This window comes from Saccopteryx leptura, chromosome 1 (assembly GCF_036850995.1).
Source record: "Saccopteryx leptura isolate mSacLep1 chromosome 1, mSacLep1_pri_phased_curated, whole genome shotgun sequence".
Lineage (NCBI taxonomy): Eukaryota > Metazoa > Chordata > Mammalia > Chiroptera > Emballonuridae > Saccopteryx > Saccopteryx leptura.
Window position 1 is genome coordinate 250,558,006 of NC_089503.1, and position 24,217 is coordinate 250,582,222.

The following is a 24,217-nucleotide window of genomic DNA, read 5'->3' on the forward strand; positions in this document are numbered from 1 at the left end:
ACAAACAGGAACGGAGAGAGATGAGAAGCATCAATCATCAGTTTTTTGTTGCAACACCTTAGTTGTTCATTGATTGCTTTCTCATATGTGCCTTGACCAGGGGGCTACAGCAGAACAAGTGACCCCTTGCTCAAGCCAGCAACCTTGGGCTCAAGCTGGTGAGCCTTAATCAAACCAGATGAGCCCGCGCTCATGCTGGCAACCTCGGGGTTTCGAACCTGGGTCTTCTGTGTCCAAATCTTATGCTCTATTAACTGCGCCACCGCCTAATCAGGCCTTCCTTATAAATTTCACAGCATGATGAACACTTAGAAATGATTTACACACCTTTACTGTGGTCACATTATATCTTATTCTTCTTTAATGGCAGGGTTCAGAGAATGTTGAGAAGTGACAAATATGCTACACAAATAAAACAGGTATCATCATTTTAAGGCGATCAATACCTCCTGAGAAAAACTCTTTTATCTCCTTCCTTATTACCCATTATTTACAGCTCTCCATGAGGCAGAGGGTCAAATCTGAATAAAGTTTTAATCAATTAGAAAATGGAATCTTTTTCTTCTATTCTCATCACCAAACATGAGACTATGAGAGACCAGTGGAAATCCAACTTTTAATAAGGTCTAGCTGGCCATGATCATCCCTGAAGTACTTAGGGCCTTTGGAAGTAGCCAGACAGAGCTGGAAAAATCGAAATATTTTTGTAAAAAGCTACTATTTTCGTCTTGTATAGTATGTCCCACAGTGGCAGTTCTGACTTTCTCTCTCTGACCAATATAAGGGGCTATAAAGTTAATTAGAATTTATAGAGTTCAGGCACTAGGAAAAAGGCACAACTTAAACCTCAAAATCCCTATACTCTGTGCCTCAGGGCTGTTTGCAGCCAATCACCGGCAGACGCGGCACACACAGTAACAATACGCCAGAAGTGCTCTTTACGGCAGGAACGAAGGAACAGGTTGAGAGTTGCCAATTGCAATTGTGTTCATTGAAATCCACAACGGTTTGAAGGCAAATCTGCCCATGAGTACAACACACATGAAGGACTCAACAGTGCTTTTCTCCAAAACACCATAAAATCTCCATTTTCAAATTGCAGAAGAAAGTGTTTCCCGACCAGCCAACCTGGAAGCTGCACTCCCAAGTTCTCTAATCCCCAGCTCCCACGTGGAGTAAGGCAGCAGTGTATCTCAAGCCCTGAACCTATGTCCAATCCTTGAGGTGCTGACCGCACATGGCCAGGACGGTAGGAAGGGTTTGTTACGTCGGTAACTGTGGGGAGAGGACGGCAGGCCTCTCCAGCAGGCAGGAAATGGCTTGAGAGCAAGAAGAGATGCCTGGACTTTTTGTATAATTGAAGTCAGGGGGTTGGTTAGAGCTCTGGGTCACACACACGAGCAGGACCTTAGAGGACTGAATCTCCTGACACCTTTAAAGGAAGGAGCACCAAGGCCCTTGTCACGTTGTGTAAATGTGGGTCAAAGCGGAATGAGAAGGGATGAAACTGGAAAGCTGTCACCTGTCAATCATTGAAAACTGAAGTCAGAAAATTCTGGTTTCTGGTTGGACATTTTAAGAACTTGGAAGTCATCATTACAGACCTCATAGGAAAACCAAGAACCCTTCAAATGAACAACTTTTCTTAGATTCATCTGAGGATGGTGGTCACAATCAAACCACCATCTTCAACATTGCAAAAGAGAAAATAAATCAGCACTTTAAAATACAGTATGCCCCAAATATTCTGTTCTTATCAAGACCTGTAATGCAAAGATGAAAAGAACAAACATCACAAAACATGATATCCATGAACTGTGGAGCAACTACAGAAGATTAAAATACACATAATGGAAATACCTAAAGAAAAAGACAAGGGAACAGACAAAATAGGTAAATAGTAATCACTTGAGATTCTCCTAAAATTAATCATAGTCAACAAATTGTACAATTAAGAAGCTCAGTGAGCCTGGCCTATGGTGGCGCAGCGGATAAAGTGTTGATCTGGAAGGCTGAGGTCACTGGTTCGAAACCCCCAGCTTGCGTGGTCAAGGCACTTACGCGAAGCAACTACTACAAGATGATGCTTCCTGCTACTCAACCCCCCACCCCTTGTCTCTCTCCTCTAAGGAAAAAAAAAAAGCAGTTTAGTGAACACTAAATATGGAAAACATCAGAAATGCACACCAAGTATGTTTGTTTAAACTAGAGAAACCTCAAAGATAAAAATATACTGAAAAATAACCAGAAGGGAAAACCTACTTTAGGTATAGAGAGAAAAAAAAAAAGAAATCAGACTTCTCAGAAATCATGCAAGCAAGAAGAGAGTGGAATAATGTGTCTGTTTATTTACTTATTTATTTTTAAATGTTTAAAGTGTGAAAGAAAAAAATCTCCTAGTTTGGAAAACCAAAAGCTGGTCCACTGAAAAAAATTAATAAAATTGATAAATATCTAGTCAAGATAATGAAAAGGAAAGGTAGAAATTACTAATATCGGAAGTGAAAAGGGCAAATGAACAAGAGGAGGGATTTTATATCATCTAACATGCATTCATGATAATCTAGTAATAGAGTAAAATTCTCTCCTTGAGAAAGAACATCACAATACCTATTGCTAACATCATACTTAGCGAGAAACTAGATGCTTGTATGGTAAGCTGAGGAGAAGAGCAAAGTTTCCTCTCACCAATTCCATTCAACACTGTACTGGAAGTCCCAGCCATATCATAAGAAAAGGATATAAAAGGCACACAGAATGAGAAGCAAGAAACAAAATTGTCTTTCTTCCATATGATACAACTGTCTATGAAAACCCCCACAATAACAGAGATAATGCCTAAAGTAGCCAGGTTGAAGGATATATGTCAACTGGTTCCCTATAGAGGCACACAAATACAGGAAACTGATCTTTGACAAATTAAATAGAGGCAATATAAGAAAAAAAACTTTTATTTTTTCATTTTTAAAATTTATTTTTATTATTTTATTTTATTTTGAGAGAGGCAAGGAGAGAGACAGCAACACTGAGCTGCTTCGGTATGTGACCTGACTGGGAAATTGAACCAGCAACTTCCACGCTCTGGGATGATACTGCAAACAATTGAGCTATCTGGACAGGGCTTAATTTTTCTTTTTTTCTTAAGAGATAGGGAAAGAAAAAGAGAGGGAGGGGAGGGGAAAGGGAAGCATTAATTTGTTACTCCACTCAGTCATGCAATCATTGCTTGCCTCCCGTGTGTGCCCTGACCAGGGATTGAACCTGCAACCTTGTTGTTTCGGGATGACTCTTAACAGACTGAGCTAACCTGCCAGGGCCTTTTATATTTCCTTTGAGAAAAAGAGGGAGAGAGACAGGGAGAGAGATGAGAAGCCTCAATTTGCAGTTGCATCTTTTCTTTTTTTTTTTTACAGAGACAGAGTCAGAGACAGGGATAGATAGGAACAGACAGACAGGAATGGAGAGAGATGAGAAGCATTAATCATTAGTTTTTTGTTGCGACATCTTAGTTGTTCATTGATTGCTTTCTTTTTTTTTTATTTTTATTATTTATTTATTTATTTATTTTGTATTTTTCTGAAGCTGGAAACGGGGAGAGACAGTCAGACAGACTCCCGCATGCGCCCGACCGGGATCCACCCGGCACGCCCACCAGGGGCAGAAGCTCTGCCCACCAGGGGGCGATGCTCTGCCCCTCCGGGGCGTCACTCTGCCGCGACCAGAGCCACTCTAGCGCCTGGGGCAGAGGCCAAGGAGCCATCCCCAGCGCCCGGGCCATCTTTGCTCCAATGGAGCCTTGGCTGCGGGAGGGGAAGAGAGAGACAGAGAGGAAGGAGGGGGGTGGGGGTGGAGAAGCAAATGGGCGCTTCTCCTTATATGCCCTGGCCGGAAATCGAACCCAGGTCCCCTGCACGCCAGGCCGACGCTCTACCGCTGAGCCAACCGGCCAGGGCTGATTGCTTTCTCATATGTGCCTTGACTGTGGGGCTACAGCAGACCGAGTAACCCCTTGCTCGAGCCAGCAACCTTGGATCCAAGTTGGTGAGTTTTTGCTCAAACCAGATGAGCCCACGCTCAAGTTAGTCACCTTGGGGTCTTGAACCTGGGTCCTCCGCATCCCAGTCCAATGCTCTATTCACTGTGCCACCGCCTGGTCAGGATGCATCATTTTTTAGTTATTTACTGATTGCTTCTCATATTAGCCTTAACTGGGGTGGGGGGGACTCAGGCCAGTGATCTTGTGATCATGTTGATGATCCCATGCTCAAGCTGGGTGAGCCCACACTCAAGCCAGTGACCTCAGGGCCTTGAACCTGGGACCTTAGCATCCTAGGTCAACGCTCTATCCACTGCGCCACCACCCATCAAACAAAAAAAAAGTCTTTTAAATAAACCATGCTGGAAATAATAGATATCTACATACAACACACACACACACACACAATATAGACACAGACTTATACTCTGCACAAAAATTAACTCAAAATAGATTATGCATCTAAATGTAAAATGCAAAAGTAAAAATACTTCCTAAAATGTAATATATGAGAAAATCTAGGTGATCTTGTATTTAGTGATATATATATATATATATTTTAGATAAGATATGAAAACCAAATGTTTCACTTCATTAAAATGAAACACCTCTTTTTTCAAGTGTTTTTTTAGTATGAGAAAATCTTTTTTTTTCTTAAGATTTTATTTATTGATTTTAGTAAGAGGAGAGAGAAAGGGGGTGGGGAACAGGAATGTACATGCCTTGACCCAGGCAAGCCCAGGGTTTCTAACTGGTGACCTCAGTGTTCTAAGTTGACACTTTATCCACTGTGCTCCCAGGTGAGAAAATCTTTTGTAAAATACTTATCTAATAAATGATGAGTATCCACAATATTCAAAGGACTCTTAAAACTGAACAATGAGAAGACAAATAAGCCAATTAAAATGGACAAAAGATCTGAACATACAACTCACCAAAGAAAAATACAGATGAGAAATAAGAAATATGAAAACATGCTTTTGCCCTGGCAGGTAGTTCAGTGGATAGAGCCTCACTCTGGTGTATGAATGTCCTGGGTTTGATCCCCTGTCAGGACACACAAGAGAAGCGACCATCTGCTTTTCTCCCCATCACTCTCCCCCTGCTGCAGCAGTTGGCTCAATTGCTTAAAGTGTTGGCCCCAGGTGCTGAGGATAGTCTTAGGCGCTAAAAATAGCTTAGTACTTGAGCATCAACCCAAGATGGGATTGCTAGGTGGATCCCGGTTGGGGTGTGTGGGGGGGTCTGCCTCACTATTTTTCCTCCTTTCACCTAAAAAAAACAAAAACATGCCTGACATATGTCACTGGGATACTACAAATAAAATAATGAGATGTCACCATATATACTTATTAAATACTCAGAACACTAGATACTGGTACAGATGTGAAGTTGCAGGTCATTCTCATTCATTGCTGGTGGGAATGGGATTAGGTACACCTACACTGGAAACAGAAACTTTCTGTCAAAACTAAATATACTCTTACTGCATATAGTAAGATCCAGAAATCATATTCCTTGGTATTGACCAAAAGGAGTTGAAACCTTACACCAGTGGTAGTCAACTTGGTCCCTATCGCCCACTAGTGGGCGTTCCAGCTTTCATGGTGGGCGGTAGCAGAGCAACCAAAGTATAAATAAAAAGATAGCTTTAACTATAGTAAGTTGTTTTATAAAGATTTATTCTGCCAAACTTAGCAAAAATCTGACATAAAGTACTTGGTAAGTAATTATTATTATATGCTTTAACTTGCTGTAATTCTGCTTTATAAATTTTATAGGCCCTGGCAGGTTGGCTCGGTGGTAGAGCGTCGGCCTGGCGTGCGGAAGTCCCAGGTTCGATTCCTGGCCAGGGCACACAGGAGAGGCGCCCATCTGCTTCTCCACCCCTCCCCCTCTCCTTCCTCTCTGTCTCTCTCTTCCCATCCCGCAGCCGAGGCTCCATTGGAGCAAAGTTGGCCTGGGCGCTGGGGATGGCTCCTTGGCCTCTGCCCCAGGCACTAGAGTGGCTCTGGTCGTGACAGAGCAATGCCCAGGATGGGCAGAGCATCGCCCCCTGGTGGGTGTGCCGGGTGGATCCCGGTCAGGCGCATGCGGGAGTCTGTCTGACTGCCTCCCCGTTTCCAGCTTCAGAAAAATACAAAAAAAAAAAATTTTATAAAGTAAAGTTACTTCCCTACTTTATAGATTACCATTACTGTGGAACCGGTGGGCGGTTAGAAAATTTTACTACTAACAGAGATATAAAAGTGGGCGGAAGGTATAAAAAGGTTGAGTACCCCTGCCTTACACAAACCTTTATGCAAAAACCTACATGTGAATGTTTGTAGGCCCTTTATTCATAATTGGCAAGAATTAGAGTTAAGAAAGATCTCCTTCAAGAGGCAAATGGCCTGACTGGTGGCAATGTACTAGATAAGAACATCAACCTATAATCCTGAGGTACCAGGTTCGAAACCCCAAGGTCGCCAGCTTGAGGACAGGTTCATCCAGCTTGAGTGCAGGGTTGCCAGTTGAGCATGGGATCTTCGACATGATCCCATGATCGCTGGCTTGAGCCCAAGGTTAGTGGTTTGAAGCCTAAGGTTGCTGGCTTGAGCAAGGGGTCTCTGGCTCAGCTTGAGTCCCCCATTCTAGACATGTGTAAGAAGCAATCAATGAACAACTAAAGTGATGCAACTATAAATTGATGCTTCTCATCTCTCTCCCTTCTGATCTCAATGCTTCTCTGACAAAAAAAAAAGGCAGTAGGGGTTTGTAATTAAGCCATTAAATGTACTAGAAATTGGAGAGATTTCCATAAGCCTTGAGGTGTTTTCCTCATCAATTAAAATAGAAATTCATCTGCCTTAGGAATAGTATAGGGCTAAACTTTAGCCACTAAAGGCTCTCAAATGTCAAAGTTCTCTAGAGACAAAGACTCACAAATACTGACCTAAAACTGGAAAAAGCACCTGAGTACTTAAATACACTTTATGTGCTGCTTAAATAAAACAAAAATTATATTTTGTTCTACAATCATTGTCTTTCTTATTCAACTACACTTTAAAAGCCCAAGTGCTAATGGAAATTGGAATCAAAGGACTTCAATATTCAAGGGTGTGAGGTCCCTCATAGAGAAAGCCAGGATGTGAGCTCTGGGTCTTATGAGAAACTGCAAGCAGTACTAGTTTCCCTGTGCTGGGCAGTCCTCTCGAGTGCCAGCTCCCCCATATATTTAGGCTAGTTTAGCCTTGGTTCCCAGGCACTTCTAGATCAGGCACCCAGAAGACTGCCTTTTAGGGCACAGGCTAGCTAACACAGCAAGCTGACATCACCACACTGATGTAATGGTTGATGTAATGTTGGTACCTAGCCACTATTGTCTGTAAACCCTATATATTTGCACGCCTGCACTGGTAGCCTAGGAGCAGCAGAATGAGCACGAATAAAGTCTTGAAGCATGCATCACTTGCTCTTGGCTCCTCGGGCTTTTTTCACCTTGGGGATCTTACTGAGAAATCATCCCTTGTGGAGCAGGTGTGCTCCGACAAAGGGTGAAAGGAATTTAATGGAAACCCTCACAAATATTAGAAAACAGATAAGCAGCTTGCTTCCCTTACAGTTCAGAAGGAAACCCACACTCAGGTGAACATAATTGCAAATTCAAGGCCTGGCCAACCACCTTGAGACAGAACTGCTGTAGTGGGTCAGTCCTTGGGGAAAAGGGAGGGAGAGCTGAGTGGGCCCTCGAATGAGCTCTGGGAGCTCCCCCATGCTCCCCTCTGCTATGAGCATGGAAGCCTGGGTTCTCACAGTGAGGAAACTCTCAGCTTGACATTGTACAATGTTTTGACCCAAATAAACTCCCCAATTCACCCTTTGTCCACCTGATCTTCACAGACTTTCCCATGTGCAAAAATTATACTTTGAGCACACCTACACTGCAGTTGAAAAATTCAAATGTAAGTCTAAAAATGTCTAGATTTAAGAAATCACAACCTCAGAAAGGGTGTTATCCCCACTCCTCCTCCTTGTGCATGTGCACTCTCAACTTTCCAGGTTTCAGTAGCTTTTCTCAGGGTACAGGCTCCTTTCACGATGGGTATGAGCAGGGAGGACACCTGTAGGGGAGGCCCCCCAGGAAGAACCAGCTGGGCCTTCAGTTACTTCCCTTTCCAGGCTCAAGAGAGGCCTTAGGTAGTGTTATTGGCCACAGGCCCCCCTCCCCACTGGAGAAGCCAGTACCACCACAGATTAAATTACATAAACCCAATGTTTGGACAATCCAGGAAATCACTCAAGTCCACTGATAATATGGAAAGTGTGTGTGGGGGGCTGGCTAGTTGTCTCAGCGGTAGAGTGTCAGCCTGGAGTGTAGAAGTCCCGGGTTCAATTCACAGTCAGGGTGCTAAAGTTGGCCTCTACCTCAGGCACTAAGAAGAGCTCGGTTGCCAGCAGCCCTAGATGGGCAAAGCATCAGCCCCAGATGGGGTTTGCCGGGTGGATCTCAGTTGGGGCACATGCAGAGTCTGTCTCTGCCTCCCCACCTCTCACATAATAAAATATATATGGAAAGGGGGAAGAATACTGTAACTCACTTTAATAAAAGTTAAACCAGAAAAACTCAGGTATCTGTTCCATTCAGAAGAAAAGGTGTCAGTTAATTACTGTTTCTATGGCAAAGCATTGTTTTTTAATAATCACATTTGAATACATCTGCTTTGCAAATCTAAGCTCTGGAATTTCATTTGAAAACACCTAAAAGTAAAGAACAGATCTCAGAAACTTCCTGCACAGCTGAAGGGAAGAAAATAGTGAAACTACAATTCATTAACAAAAGAATTGGTAATACTGGAATCTTTTTTTTAAATTCACCACTTTCTTGCCTCTTTGGAACTATTTTATACTGTCTTTCACACTTCCTCCTTGGTGGGGAAAAATAACTTACAGTGTCAAATCCACATCCTTATTCTCCCCAGCCAAACTCTTCCTGGGGCTGGTGATCTCTAAATTTCCAGATCTCTCCCTTGTTCCCAAATGGCAGTTCTTCTCGCAGTATTATCCATTGTTTGTCATTCGTGGTGCATCTGAAATAGTACCTATATTTTCCTTGTTTGCCCTTTTCTCCACATAGTCATGAATGGCCATTTTTTAAAGGTATATATATGATATATAAATACAGCCTTACCTGTAGTGGCGCAGTGGATAAATCATCTACCTGGAATGTGAAGGTCGTCAGTTCGAAACCCCTACCATTGCCTGGTCAAGGCACATATGGAAGTTAATGCCTTCTCCTCCCCCCTTCTCTCTCTCTGACTCTCTCCCTCTCTCTAAAAATGAATAAATAAAATCTAAAAAATATATTTTTTAAAAAGATACATTAATATACACTGCTCACAAAAATTAGGGGATCAGGGAACCTGCAGATACTCAGATACTTTCAGTCTTTTGCTTTTTAAGTTTTTCGAGATGGCAGGGAGTTGTCAGCATAGAGGGGAGGAAGAGAGAAAGCAGATGGATGGACAGTGTGAATAGCTGGGTGGAAAGAAGGAGGGTCAGAATTTACAGGAGGAGGAGGAGAAGGTTAAAGTACTGGAGCTCTGAAGGGAGGGGAGAGGACGAGGGGGAGAAGGGCATAGCTGTAGTCTGTGAGGAGGGGGGTTGGGGCGAGGAGAAGAAAGGCAGAGACTGCAGTTTGTAAGGAGGGAGGAGGGGTTTAAGAACACAGTGGAGAAGTGAGGGGCCCCTGGCCAGCAGGGGAAGAGAAAGAGAATGGTATTTGCAGGTGAATAAGAAACAGAATCCTGCGAAGGGAGGGGGCTTTCTGGAGGGAAGAGACTCGAGTGAAAGAGATTTGCAGAGGGACCAGAGAGGGGTCCTGAGAAAGGGGTGCCTTGGGGGATCAGGCAGGAGGGAGAGAGAGTTGAAAAAAAAAGTCCGCAGAGAAGGAAAGATTAGGAGTGGCGGTTTTAGGTGAGGTTTCTTTGGCCAAAATCGGCTTGCATGTAGAAAAGCAGTACAGAAATTAAGGACAGGAGTGAAAGTAGAAGGAAGCCTGCATGTAAGGAATTTCAGAAGTTTTCCTAGTCCAATGGCAAAAGTTGTCAAGGTCTCTCAGAATATTGTAATTGAATGTCCCGTTTTCAGGCCAATGGGAGACATTGTTTAGTTTATATTGTGGCCAGGCAGTATGGCAAAAGAAAATGAATAGAAGACAGCCCAATGGGGTTTGGTCAGACGCCTTTAATGACGAAGAGCTCAATGTGGAGATTAGTGATATAGAGAGGGCGTCCCCGCCTGCAATCACAATCTCAAAGGAGAAAGCTCTCCTGGGAATGTGGATTTGTCCTACTTAGGGATCATCACTGCCCAAGAAGGAGCTCAAAGAGAATGTGGAGGGATTTGGCTAAGAGCTTCGACTTTTGGAATGTGCTGTCCCTGGGACAGAAATATGGCAAACCCCTCAAAATGTGAGGCTGACCGGAGAAAACCGTCTGACGATGGATTAGGGATTTATGGGTCGAATTAAAGCCAGCCGGGAGAGGGAAGGGAGAAACTCTTTACCTTTCTGGTCCAGCAGGGGTTCAGGATAGAGACAGATTACCGGCCAATCAACCTACAATTACACGTCCAAACAGAATCAGAGAGTAAGCCTGGGACGAGCTGCTGCTGCCCATTGCATCCCTGGTTGTAAGTTTGGACGGCAAAGAGGGATCGTCCAGGCAGTTAGTACCCTGTCCTGGGTTTTGGCACCAAATATTGGAATCCATGGGAGTCGGAAAAGACCAGAGTAACAGACTTTATTGAAAGGAAGAAAGGAACCCTGTTGGGCACTTCTTCGAGGGAGAAGGGCACTAGTTACAGATTAGGGGTGAATTTTATAGGGCTTGGGAGAACCTGAGGGAGTATTGAGTCAAAAATTCTGGTATGTTCCCTTTTTCGGTTTTAGGATTTCAGCTTTCTGGAATGCTCCTTCTTGGGGAAGGTTGACCAGCTTCCTGGAACTCTTCTGCCTCAGGGGCGATTATCCAGTAAGTAAGGGTAGGTCAGGTTGCCAGGTGGAACAGCAAAAGGGCTGTTGGAATTTCATATATCTATCAAACTATTTTTGGGGCTGCATGATTTGGGCTTGCAGATGCCCCGTGTCAGCCATATGCGGCCGGCATATTAATAAATCTTCTCCTCTAATAAAACTCTTCAAAATTCATCTGGACTGGGTGTCTCTACATGAACTTGATGAAATGAGGTACAGTGCCTTTCAGAATCTGGGGTGCGGTGCTTTATAACAAGAGGAGGGTAGATAGAGAGACAGACTCCCACATGTGCTGCAACTGGGATCCACCTGGAAACCACCTTCTGGGGTCATGTTCCCAACAGAGCTATTTTTTTTTTTCCATTTTTCTGAAGCTGGAAACAGGGAGAGACAGTCAGACAGACTCCCGCATGTGCCCCACCGGGATCCACCCGGCACGCCCACCATGGGGCGACGCTCTGCCCACCAGGGGGCGATGCTCTGCCCATCCTGGGCGTCGCCATGTTGCGACCAGAGCCACTCTAGCGCCTGAGGTAGAGGCCACAGAGCCATCCCCAGCGCCCGGGCCATCTTTGCTCCAATGGAGCCTCGGCTGCGGGAGGGGAAGAGAGAGACAGAGAGGAAAGCGCGACGGAGGGGTGGAGAAGCAAATGGGCGCTTCTCCTGTGTGCCCTGGCCGGGAATCGAACCCGGGTCCTCCGCACGCTAGGCCGATGCTCTACCGCTGAGCCAACCGGCCAGGGCCCCAACAGAGCTATTTTTAAAGCCTGAAGCAGGCTCGAGGAAGACATCCTCTGCACCCAGGCTCATGCACTCGTGCTCAAACCAATGGAGCTATGGCTGTGGGAGGGGAAGAGAGTGAGAAAGAGAGAGAAGGGGATGGGGGATTGCTGAAGCAGATGGTCGCTTCTCCTGTGTGCCCTGACTGAGATCGAACCTAGGGACATCCATACGCCAGGCTGACGCTCTACCACTGAGCCAACCAGCCAGAGCCTTAACTAATAAAATTATATTTAAAGATTACAACATGATGATTTGATATACCTACACACATTGTACAATTTAGCTATCATTCTCAGTATTCCTGTCATCCTCCTTCAATCCCTACTTCTGGACAATCACCAATCTTCTTTGTTACCATAATTTTCCCTATTAGGATTTTTCACATGCATGGCATTATGTAATATATAGTCTTCGTCTTCTTTTTCTTTCCTTTTTATTAGCGAGAGGGTGAAAGAAAGAGAGAGAGACAGATAGGAAGGGAGAGAGTTGAGAAGCATCAACTCATAGTTGTATCAGTTTAGCTGTCTACTGATTGCTTTCTCATATGTGCCTTGATGGAGGGTGGGGGAAGCACTTCAGCTGAGCCAGAGACCCCTTGCTCAAATCAGCTACCTTGGGCATCAAGCCAGCTACCTTTGGGCTCAAGCTTGCAACCATAGGGTTATGTCTATGATCCCATGCTCAAGGCAGCAACCCTGCATTCAACCCGGATGAGCCCACACTCAAGCTGGTGACCTCATGGTTTCAAACCTGGGTCCTCAGTGTCCCAAGCCAGTGCTTTATCCACTGTGCCACCACCTGGTCAGGCTATATGGCCTTTTTTTTCTTTGTGACAGAGAGACAGAGAGAGAGACAGATAGGGACAGATAGACAGGAAGGGAGAGAGATGAGAAACATCAATTCTTCATTGTGGCACCTTAGTTGTTCGTTGATTGCTTTCTCATATGTGCATTGACTGGGGGCTACAGCAGACTAAGTGAGCCCTTGCTCAAGTCAGTGACCTTGGGCTCAAGCTGGTGAGCCTTGCTCAAACCAGATGATCCCGTACTCAAGTTGGCGACCTTGGGGTCTGGAACCTGGTTCCTCCGCATCCCAGTTCAATGTTCTATCCACTGCGCCACCACTTGGTCAGGCTATATGGTCTTCTTTTTTTTTTTTTTTTTACTTTTCTGAAGCTGGAAACGGGGAAGCAGTCAGACAGACTCCTGCATGCGCCCGACCAGGATCCACCCGGCACGCCCACCAGGGAACGATGCTCTGCCCATCTGGGGCGTCTGTCGCGACCAGAGCCACTCCAGTGCCTGGGGCAGAGGCCAAGGAGCCATCCCCAGTGCCCGGGCCATCTTTTTGCTCCAATGGAGCCTCGGCTGCAGGAGTGAAAGAGAGAGACAGAGAAGAGGGGGGGGGTGGAGAAGCAGATGGGCGCTTCTCCTGTGTGTCCTGGCCGGGAATCGAACCCGGGACTCCTGCACGCCAGGCCAACGCTCTACCACTGAGCCAACTGGCCAGGGCTATATGATCTTCTTGATTGACTTCACTCACTTATCATAATTTTTTCAAGGCACATCCCTGTGGTAGCATGTATCAATACTTGGTTTTTATGATTGAAGAATATTCCATTGTGCCCACTGAAAATCAGTATTGACTAGTATTTCTGCTACCAGAGCCCTGGGTTCTTGCGATCTCCCAGGATAGAAATCAAAAGAGACCACAAGAAACCAATATACAGTTTTGGCTAGAAATTAAACCAGGGTCTCTGCACGGCAAGTGAGAATTCTACCACTAAATCATCCTGAGTTCTCAGGAAATCCCAAGGTAGAAATGAAGAGAATTCACCACAAGAGTTAGGACTCAGGTGAAGGTTTATTAAATAGCTCATACACCAAGGGAGACAACATTTAAAGGGAAAAGGAGAAATGTTGCTCTCTGAACAAAAGCCAGGGAACAGTTTTAAGGAAGTTGAGGCAAGAAAGATGTCTAAGTGTTACGTTTAAGTATATAGAGGCAGGGACTTTTGGCACCTGAGCAGTGGAACTACATGCTGCTTCTGGCATGGCATATCTCATTAGCATGTTAAATTCCATCCAGGGGTGTGTTTTTTAGGATTCAAATAAAGGATGATCACACACACACACAAAACAGTCATATATTGCTAGCACACATGCATAACTGAAAAGCATAAAATTTAAGCCCATCAAAGTAAATCTTGAAGACAGCAGTACCTACAGTCTAGTGACTAATTGGCTGTAAAAAAAAGGGGGTAGGGGAGGAAGGAAAGAAGGAAGGAAGGAAGGAAGGAGGAAGGAAGGAAGGAAGGAAGGAAGGAACGAAGGAAGGAAGGAAGGAACGAAGGAAGAAAAAAGGAAGGAAGAAAGGAAGGAAAAAGAAATGAAGGAAGGAAGGAAAGAAGGAAGGAAAGATATCAGGACCGATTAATGAGTTTTTGGCTTCCTCACAGCTGGCCTTGGGGAGTGGCTTACTTATCTTCATTTGTCACCAAAAAAGATTTATTTGGGAAAAAGAAAGAAATGCAATCCAGTATATGCAGACATGACAAGTCATGTGCACACACTGCCCAGCAAGCAGTGTATACTAGGAGAAGTATTTATAGAAAAGAAGAAGGAAGTTAAGAGGAGGGCAGTTAAAAACATAGAGCTTTCTTGTAAGCGGAGAGTTGTTCCTGTAGGGTTCTGAGGATTACATAGTGCAAGAACTCCTCCCATAAGCCCTAGCTCCTATCACAGACTCTTACAACTGATCACAGCCCTTTAAACTCTCCCTTTTAATCAAGATCTTTCTCTGAAAGCATCACTGATCAATAGGCAGGTCTTCCAGCTTCAGCATCCTTTTGTCCCTTTACATCATAAGGACATTTTCTGGATATTGTCTCTCACACCTGATGGAAGGTGTATGGTTTCACAATAACTTGTGTCCAAGGTTAACAAGCAACAGGTACAGAGCTTAATAACAAAAAGAATTCAAAATAGAATCAGAACAACAGAGCAAACTTAGTTTATACCATCAATTTAAATCAGGAGCTCAATCAAACCTGTAGGTAATAAAAAATAAATAACATAATTATCTTGGATGGATCATTGTTGTTGTGAGTCAGGGGTGCAGAGAGAGAGATCAGCAGATGAAATATTCGTGAACTAGCAAAGGACCACTGCTTGTTCAGGCAAATGGCACCAAGTTCGCGCTGTGTCCTATTTTTATTCACAAGATTTCAAAAAGCCTGTTTACTTAGAAATTGCCATAGCATCAAGCATAACCTTTAATTAAGAATACATGGAGCCTGACTAGGCAGTGGCGCAGTGGATAGAGCGTCGGACTACGATGCAGAAGACCCAGGTTTGAGACCCCGAGGTCACCAGCTTGAGTGCGGGCTCATCTGATTTGAGCAAAGCTCACCAGCTTGGACCCAAGGTCGCTGGCTCAAGCAAGGGGTTACTCAGTCTGCTGAAGGCCCACGGTCAAGGGACATATGAGAAAGCAATCAATGAACAACTAAGGTATTGCAACACGCAACAAAAAACTAATGATTGATGCTTCTCATCTCTCCGTTCCTGTCTGTCTGTCCCTGTCTATCCCTCTCTCTGACTCTCTCTCTCTTGTCTCTGAAAAAAAATAAAAATAAAAAAAAGAATACATGGAATATATCTGCATGATAGCTTAATAACAATACAATATCAGAAGGCATTAACTGCTATTGCTCCTATGGTTCCTACAACATTCCTTTCTTTTATATCAAGGAAGAGCCTTGAAGGGAGCAGTAAAATCTTATGAGAATGTTTTACTGAGAAGAAAATCTAGCAACCACCTTCGGTCACATAGACTTGTTTCAGTGACCCGCCTTCGAGTCACAAAACAATTCTCTTGGCAAACAGTCTTTTCTTGTTGGCTGTGTTCCCATCCAAGGTCATGCAATGGATTATTCCACTACAGATCATAGTTTTTGATGACACATTCAATAATGGGAAACCGGTAGATTAGGAAATGTAAATAAGGGCACATTTCTTCCAAGGAGGATATAAAATAAAGTAAGAATTAACACTAAATCAAAAGTCTTGTACAGGCCTGATAGGGATACTTGTTTCCTTCAGAGGTCATCTGCTCTAAATTGAGACAGTTTCAGGTCACCAGAGTATGTGCAGTTCCTGTCAAGGCTTGGTGCCTTCTTTCGACACCATGCATCCAACAGTCTATTCCCTGGAGTTTAGCACCACAGGATTTAGTTAACAATACCCAATAGGGGCCTTTCCAGGAAGGCTGGAGGAAATCTTTTTTATGGTATCTTTTCCAGTATACAAAATTTCTAGGTTGCAGAGTGTGGGCTTTAAGTTTTTTATTTCCTTGGAGTGTACTATAAAATGATTTCACTACTAAAGCATGATTATTTTTCATAGATGCAAGTAAGCCTTTACAGTATGTCTCCCATTATCAACTGTGGATCAAAGGAAGCAGGAGCAAAATGCATGGAGCATCCTATAATTAAACTCAAAAGGTATACAAGTCCCAAAGGGGTGCATTTGAGATTTAAAAGGACCAATGGCAATGTTTTCAGTCAAGATATTTGGATAGTTACTACAAATTTTATCAACTAAATCTTTTGTTTTGTTTTTGTTGGAATATTTAAATTTATAAATTAAATTTCATGGGGTGACTTGGATCAATAAGAGTACATAGGTTTCAGGTAAACATTTCTATAACATTTGAACTGTTGATTGTGTTGTGTGCCCATCACCCAGAGTCAAATCATTTTCCATCACATATATTTGTCCCTCTTTACTCTCCTCCTCCCCAAAACCAACTGACTCTTAATGCCATTAGTATATTCAACTACACCTAAGGATTGAGGTGATAAGCACAGTGAAAACATTGCAGAACTAGCCAAATAGCATAGATTTGTTATAGTACCTTATCAGTAAAATGAGTTCCTCAATCACAGTGGAGTTTTCCAAGTAGAAATAATCTTCTCTAACAGGACTTTAGTCACTGTAGAGGAATTAGCTTGTCTCCAAAGGAAAGCTTCAATCTGGTGAAAAAAGATTTTATCCATGCAGTGAAGGAAGCTGTATAAAATCTATTTGCCAAGGCTCAAGTAGTCTGTTAGGCAATTTAAAGCAACAAGCTTCCTTACGTTATACTTCAGACAGATGGGACACTTAAGGTACATGCTTTTTATGGCCTTGTTTGTATCTCCCAGCAATATTGATTTATGAGTACTATCACTTTGTCAGAGGATTGTGGTTTAATGTATGTACTGCAGTCAGGAATGGAAATTTTAGTTTCTGCTAGGACTGAGTTGTTATTTGGACTGAACCAAAGCATTCTCTTTTTACCAAGCCAGCAATTATTGGATTTTCAATCTTGTTTTTATCTCTCTGAAGCTGATTGTTGGGTCTCTCTGGCCAGTTTTCTAAGTTATCAATGAAGGAAACATCTTCTGGACCATAACAGAGGTTCAAATGCTGCTGATGTCAAGGGCAGCATTGTTAGCAGAAATATCAGCAAGGTGATTTCTTATGGCTTCCAGGGAGTCAAGTTTAGCACGCCCTGAGACCTTAATAATAGTACAGTAGCTGATAAAAGTATAGCATCCAATAATTCATAAATATATGGACCATTTCCTACTAGAAGTAAGGAAAATATGTTGTTTTTGTAACGTGCCAAAGTCATGAACTACTCCAAAGGCATAGCTACTGTTAGCATAAATGTTGGCAGTTTTGCCCTTTGCTAAAATGCAAGCTAGCGTGCGGGTATATATATAATTTAGGCTGCTTTGCTTAAGTAGCCAAAGGTAAAGATACTGCCATGGTGACTTCAAAAGGAGTTACAATAACTTAATTAACAGAGTACTTACTATTTTCATTTTAAAAATATGAACCATCTATAAACCATGAGAAATCAAATTTACCCAGAGGTGTCTCCTGCAAATAGTCTCAAAGGAGTTAAAAAGTGATCTGTTAAGATCAAGCAGTCCTGAGTTGCTTCATGAGTCTAAAAAAGAAGGGTAGCTGGATTAAGTTTATTACAATGTGAAAAAGTTTCATGGGAAGTGGTTAACAGGAGGATTTCATAGAAAGTAAGAAACTGGGTGTGATGAGAATTCAGGAGAGCTTCTACAGCATGAGGTATAAAGATGGTTAGAATAGATCTTGAAACAATGATTTCTGTGGCTTTAATCAACAGGGCAGTAGCAGCAATAGCTCTAAGGCAAGGTGGATATCTCTGAGCCACAGGGTCCATTTGCTAACCATAGTTTCCTAGGGGTCTATAGTAATCCCCAGGATTTTGAGTGAGTACCCCAAGGGCATTCTCATGTATATTTTTATGTATAAAAAGTAAAAAGGGAATCTGATAGTTGCAATACCCAGAGCAGGTAGGCTTATTAAACTCTTCTTTAAGGCTTTAAAGTCTATGTTGTCTCATTTGTTTCAAAAAATTGAATCAGAACTGACATTCTTCAGTAAGACGTGGACATTTTGACATGAGAGAGTACTTTCGGATCCAATTCCAACCATAGCCAACCTGCCAAAGAAAAACTCACAACTGACAGTTTTGGGCCTTGGGAATATGAAGTCTATCTGGATTCAGATATATTCCTTATTCTGATATCAGATGTCACCAATATCAAACCTGAGTTTATACAATCTATAACTTTTCTTTACAGACCTTATGTCCCTTTAGGCCCAAAAGTTCTAAAGGTGGATGCTGTCTTCTTGTGAGGAGATCTGAGGAAAGCAAAGAAGTAAACCATCCACATACTTCAACAAGGTAGAACCTTCAGGGCAAGTTATATCCTGCACATTGATCTCCAGTAAAACCCCGAGGCATTTCTCCCCAGGTAAATTGTTTTCCTTGCCAAGTGAAGGCATAAGTATATTGGCTAGCTTCATCAACTGGAATACTAAAAAATGCACGCTATAAATAAATTACAGTAAAAAATTAACTTTCAGTTGGGATGATGCTAATAGTATAAGAGGGTTAGAAACAACAGGGTGTCAGGGATAACAATGTGGTTTGTTGTTCAGAGGCCTTGGACAAACCTCTGCCCTAATCCTTTGGATTATTTCACAGGTAAAATGGAAGTGTTACAGGGACTAGTGCAAGAAATCATAATAGACAATCTATTATGGCCTTCATACCTTGAAGAGCCTTTTAAAGTATATAATATTGACTAATTATGAGAATAAGGTTTTGAGGGATCAACTTTAATCTTCATAGGTGATGCACTGTGGATTCTGACAATATCAGTTAAAAAATTATTTTCCCATAAAGAAGATGGCAGTTGATCCAATAGGGACAATTAATAGCAGTGCTCCCTGAATTAGCTACTGTATCATCAACAAGAGAACAAATAAAAGATAATGAAAGGCCATTTAATTCACCTAATTGTCCATTTTGGCAGTTACTATCAAATTCTAAGTGAGACAGCATAGGGTCCTGAGCTGTGGAATTCCCAAGGATATCAGGTAAGAAAAGCTGCAGAACTGCCACCAACCTGCTGCCCCTTGCCCGGCTCCCAAGGACACGGCAACCAGATGAAACACTGAATAAGCCCCAAAGTGTGTCACCCCCTTCCATTACCCGCTTGAAAAAAAGTTTGTAGAATTTTATTTCCCTTCTTGACAGATAGTAAAACCACTGCTGTGCGTGCTCAGTTGAGCAACAGTGTAGACAAAGGGATCATTGCCAAGCAACCCAACAGAAAGAGGAAAGTTCAAGGGAGCCCTTCCCTGACTTGCTGAGGAAAGGTTTCCCTAAGCCTTTTTGGGAGCAGGACATTCCTTTTCCCTTTGCGGAGCTGGCTCCCTTGTGCACAAGGTAAATAAACCTCTGTCCATATTGGCTTCTAGTCATCTCTTTTGATTTCTATCCTAAATTACAAAAACTCAGGGTGCCCTACCAAGGTTTTTTAACCTCTTTCAGGAGATGAATCTTCCAGCAAAATATTTCTCCAGGAAGTCTTGGCCTAATAAGTTGGTAGTGGTTGAGGAACTAAGGAGAAAACAGTATGTATCTTTCTAAAGGGTATAAGCAAAAAGGACTAGGTTAAGACACATGAACCTGTTGAGTTTATTTGAAATCCCCACTATTTGAACTGTCTTATTACTCTGAGGTAAGGGCTGTGTTATGACTGTGGGTTGAGCACTAGACTGTAGCACCAGTGTCATTAAGAATAGAAATAGTTTGCCCTGGCTGGGTGGATAAAGCATAGTCTGGCATGGGGATGTGGTGGGCTTCTATACATCAGGGCACCTAGGAGAAGCAGTCAATGAGTGTGCAACTAAATGGAACAACTAAATGAACCAATACAATAGGAAGAACATTCTCATATAAGAAAAGAAGCCATAATGCCAGAGACTGATAAAGTAGTTAAAAGATAAACATTTTAAAAATCTGCAATATATGCACTGTAAAAGGCTTAGTTGCAGAGTAAAACTGAACAAACAATTTAAAAATGGGAAAAGAAGCAAAAAATATTTAACATAAAATAAAATCACATATGAGAAAAATGTTTATCACCTTGGCAAGGAAGTAATAGGAAAAGAAAATGTCCAATGGATTCCATTTCACAGTGACTAGAACAAAATTAGTTAATTTAATAATCCGAAGTGTTGAAGACTCACTGTGAACGAATAAATAAATTATTCACGAATGGAGGAAGGATCAAGACGTACACTCCATTGCAATTTCCTGTACATTTGAACTTGATGACTATCTACATCCCACCAATTTTTCAACCAATTTCACAGAATTTACTGTGCATTTGCACTTGGGGACTGATACAAGGGCAGCATGGTATCAAAAGACCCAAAGACTTTATCAATAGAACAATAAAGTAAAGAGTATTGCAAATATGCACCATGTTACCTATTCTGTAACTGTTATGTCACCTGCACAAACAGGTGGACTCCCACTGAGACTGATTCAGATGTGTACACCAATGACACACACCTGTGCCTAGAAGACATAAAAGGGTTTATGAATTCTATAAGAGACTGTCTGGGCAGGGCAGGGCAGGCCTGTCAGGCTGGTGGTAAATGCCTTAAGAGAGCATGTCAGGATGATGCTCTAACCAACTGAACTACTCGGCCGGACAAAGCTTATTTTTCTTTAGGTCAATTAAGTAGAGCTCTTTTATAAGTTAATTTTGGTAATACACTCTGGAGGTATAAAATCATCATATATACATAACATATATCCATAGACATACATAAACATAAAGACACAGAAAGCCCACAGCTTTTATTCTAAAACTTGAGCCATGAATCAGGTACCCACTCACATAGCTAAAGCTTTTTTACTCATATTTGTGGAGAAGATTTTTTTTAATTGACTGCTTAGAGAGAGAGAAACAGAAGGAGACAGGAACAATATCAATTCGCTTCTGTATGTGCTCTGACTGAGGATTGAACCAGCAATCTCTGCGCTTTGGGATCATGCTCTAACGAACTGAACTATCCAGGCAGGGCTGTGGAGAAGACTTTTAGGATTTGTAATTACCCCCTGACAATTATCTAATAGAGCAGGGGTCCCCTGAGGCCATTTATCCAGCCCCCGCCGCACTTCCGGAAGGAGCACCTCTTTCATTGGTGGTCAGTGAGAGGAGCATAGTTCCCATTGAAATATTGGTCAGTTTGTTGATTTAAATTTACTTGTTCTTTATTTTAAATATTGTATTTGTTCCCGTTTTGTTTTTTTACTTTAAAATAAGATATGTGCAGTGTGCATAGGGATTTGTTCATAGTTTTTTTTATAGTCCAGCCCTCCAATGGTCTGAGGGACAGTGAACTGGTCCCCTGTGTAAAAAGTTTGGGGACCCCTGGATAAGACTGTATTTCCAACGCCTTGCATTTTCACATTGAGCTGGTTCAGATGTTCAGTCATGTTCATGAGATAGTAGAACTTCAGGAGCCACTCAGTGTTAGCTAACTCAGGATGCTCGACGTTTTTCAATTCAAGAAAAGTTCAGATTTCACTCAGACAAGCCGCGAAACAGCTCAGCACCTTCCCTCTTGACAGCCAACGCACATTGCTGTGCAGAAGCAGACCAGGATAATTATTCCCAACTTCATTCAGCAGTGTTTTAAACTGGGGATCATTTAAAGCTCAAGCAACAATAAAGTTGACCACCCGAATGACCAGCGACATCACTTCACCAAGCTGCTCACCACACATCTAAGCACAAAGCGCCTCCTAATATAGGACGCAGTAAAAACTTAGGATGGGTCTCTTTTCATGTTCACAAAGAAGCGCTATGAATCCTCTGTTTTTCCCCACCATGCACAGAGCACCATCAGTACACACTGAGTAAGTTTATCCGTCACTAGATTTTTTTTCTTTAGCGAACTCAGTGGAAGACTTGAATAAATCCTCCCCTCTTGTTGTCTCTTTCATAGGCAAAACAGCAAGACTTTCCTCAGGTAGTGTGTCACTGACAGCATACCTTGCAATCACACTGAAGTGGGATAAATGGCTTACATCTGTTGACTCATCCAAAGCGAGAGAAAAGAATGGTGCTGCATTTATATCCTTCACTTGTGTTGCCTCAATTTGATGTGCCATCATGATAGTACAATTGTGAACAGTTCTTGCCAACAGAGGCATGTCTTTTATTCGTTTGATTATCTTGTCTTTATCCGAAAAGTCGTCAAAAAGTTCATTGGCAACATCAAGCATGCATGTTTTGGCATACTTCCCATCTGTGAATGGCTTTCCATTTCTCACAATTACTAAAGCACCAGAAACGCTAGCCAAATTCCAGTCACCTTGTTGGGTCCAAACACAGAGTTGCTGCTGACTAGCTTGCACTCTGCACAGTAGCTCTTGATATGCTTTCTTCCTGCTGTCCCCTGCTGGATATTTCAATGCAAATGTAGTATGGCATGTGTAGTGGAATAACCCATTGCATGGCCTTGGATGGGACCACAGCCAACAAGAAATGAATGTTTTGCCAAGAAAGTTGTTTTGTGACTTGAAGGAGGGTCACTGAAACAGGTCTATGTGACTGAAGGCAGTTGCTGGGCTTTTCTCAGGAAAACATTCTCATTAGATTTCTGTACTTTCCAAGGTTATCCCTTAAGATAAGGAATGTCATGGGATCCATAGAAGCAATAGCAATTAATGCCTTCTGATATTATGTTGTTACTAAGCTATCTTGCAGGTGCACCCTATGTATCTTTAAGTAAAAGTTACTCTTGATGTTATGCCAATTTCTCAGTAAACAAGCTTTTTGAAGTCTTGTGAATAAAATTAGGACACTGCATGAACTCGGGGCCATTTGCCTGAGTGAGCGGTGGTCCTTTGCTAGTCCTTGATGATTTCGTCTGCTGATCTCTCTCTCTGCGCCCTTGACTCACAACAACAGGCATGTGTCGAAGTGCCACTTTATTATTTGACTGTTTCATTGATGCAATTTTATCATTGCATATTAGACACACTGCAGAACCTGCTCTCTCCATAAAGGCTAATTCCTCTGTCCATTCCTGCTGAAAAGTACAATACTCCTCATCTTTTTTTCTTTTAGCCATCTTCTTCATCAAAAGGGTTTCTGCAATTAGCTAGCTGACTACTTGATTAAAAGGAGGGAAGTTTACTTCCTGACCTCAGTACGACCCATGTACATTACACATTATCCAATAAAAATTTGGTGTTGTCCCATTTGACAGCTGTGATTGGCTCCAGCCACCCACAACCATGAACATGACTGGTTGGAAATGAATGGATTGTAATACATGAGAATGTTTTATATTTTTAACGTTATTATTATTTTTAATTAAAGATTTGTCTGCGAGCCAGATGCAGCCATAGGTTCCCAACCCCTGGGATAGAGGGTCAGACTGGGATGTGGAGGACCCAGGTTCAAAACCCCGAGGTCACCGGCTTGAGCATGGGCTCATGTGGCTTGAACAAGGGCTCACCAGCTTGAGCGCAGGATTGTTGGCTTGAGCATGGGATCGATCATAGATATAACCCCCATGGTCACTGGCTTGAGCCCAAAGGTAGCTGGCTTGAAGCCCAAGGCTTGAGCAAGGGGTCACTCGCTCTGCTGTACCCCCCCCCCCCAGTCAAGGCACATATGAGAAAGCAATCAGTGAAAAACTAAGGAGCCGCAATGAAGAACTGATGCTTCTCATCTCTCTCCCTTCCTGTCTGTCCATATCTGTCCCTCTCTCTGTCTCTGTCAAAAAAAATTAGTAAAATTTTTGAAAGCTTACATGAGCTTTGATTAATTTTTCTCATCTCAATTACAAACACTGATGTAAAAAGTAAAAAATGAACCCGAGAGATTTAACACAATCACCTCACATCTTGAGGTTTTCTAGTTTAAAGGTACAAAATTCTATATAGCTCCACTATTTACTTGCTTTACCAAC

At 42.6% G+C, this 24,217-nt stretch overlaps 2 protein-coding genes across 2 annotated transcripts in view; both read right to left on the reverse strand.

Moving 5' to 3' along the window:
- The window catches only part of LOC136378509 (zinc finger protein 791-like), a 131,620-nt gene that overhangs the window by 79,652 nt on the left and 27,751 nt on the right, over positions 1-24,217 (reverse strand).
- The window catches only part of LOC136389757 (zinc finger protein 709-like), a 33,751-nt gene that overhangs the window by 8,186 nt on the left and 1,348 nt on the right, over positions 1-24,217 (reverse strand). The window lies entirely within an intron of this gene.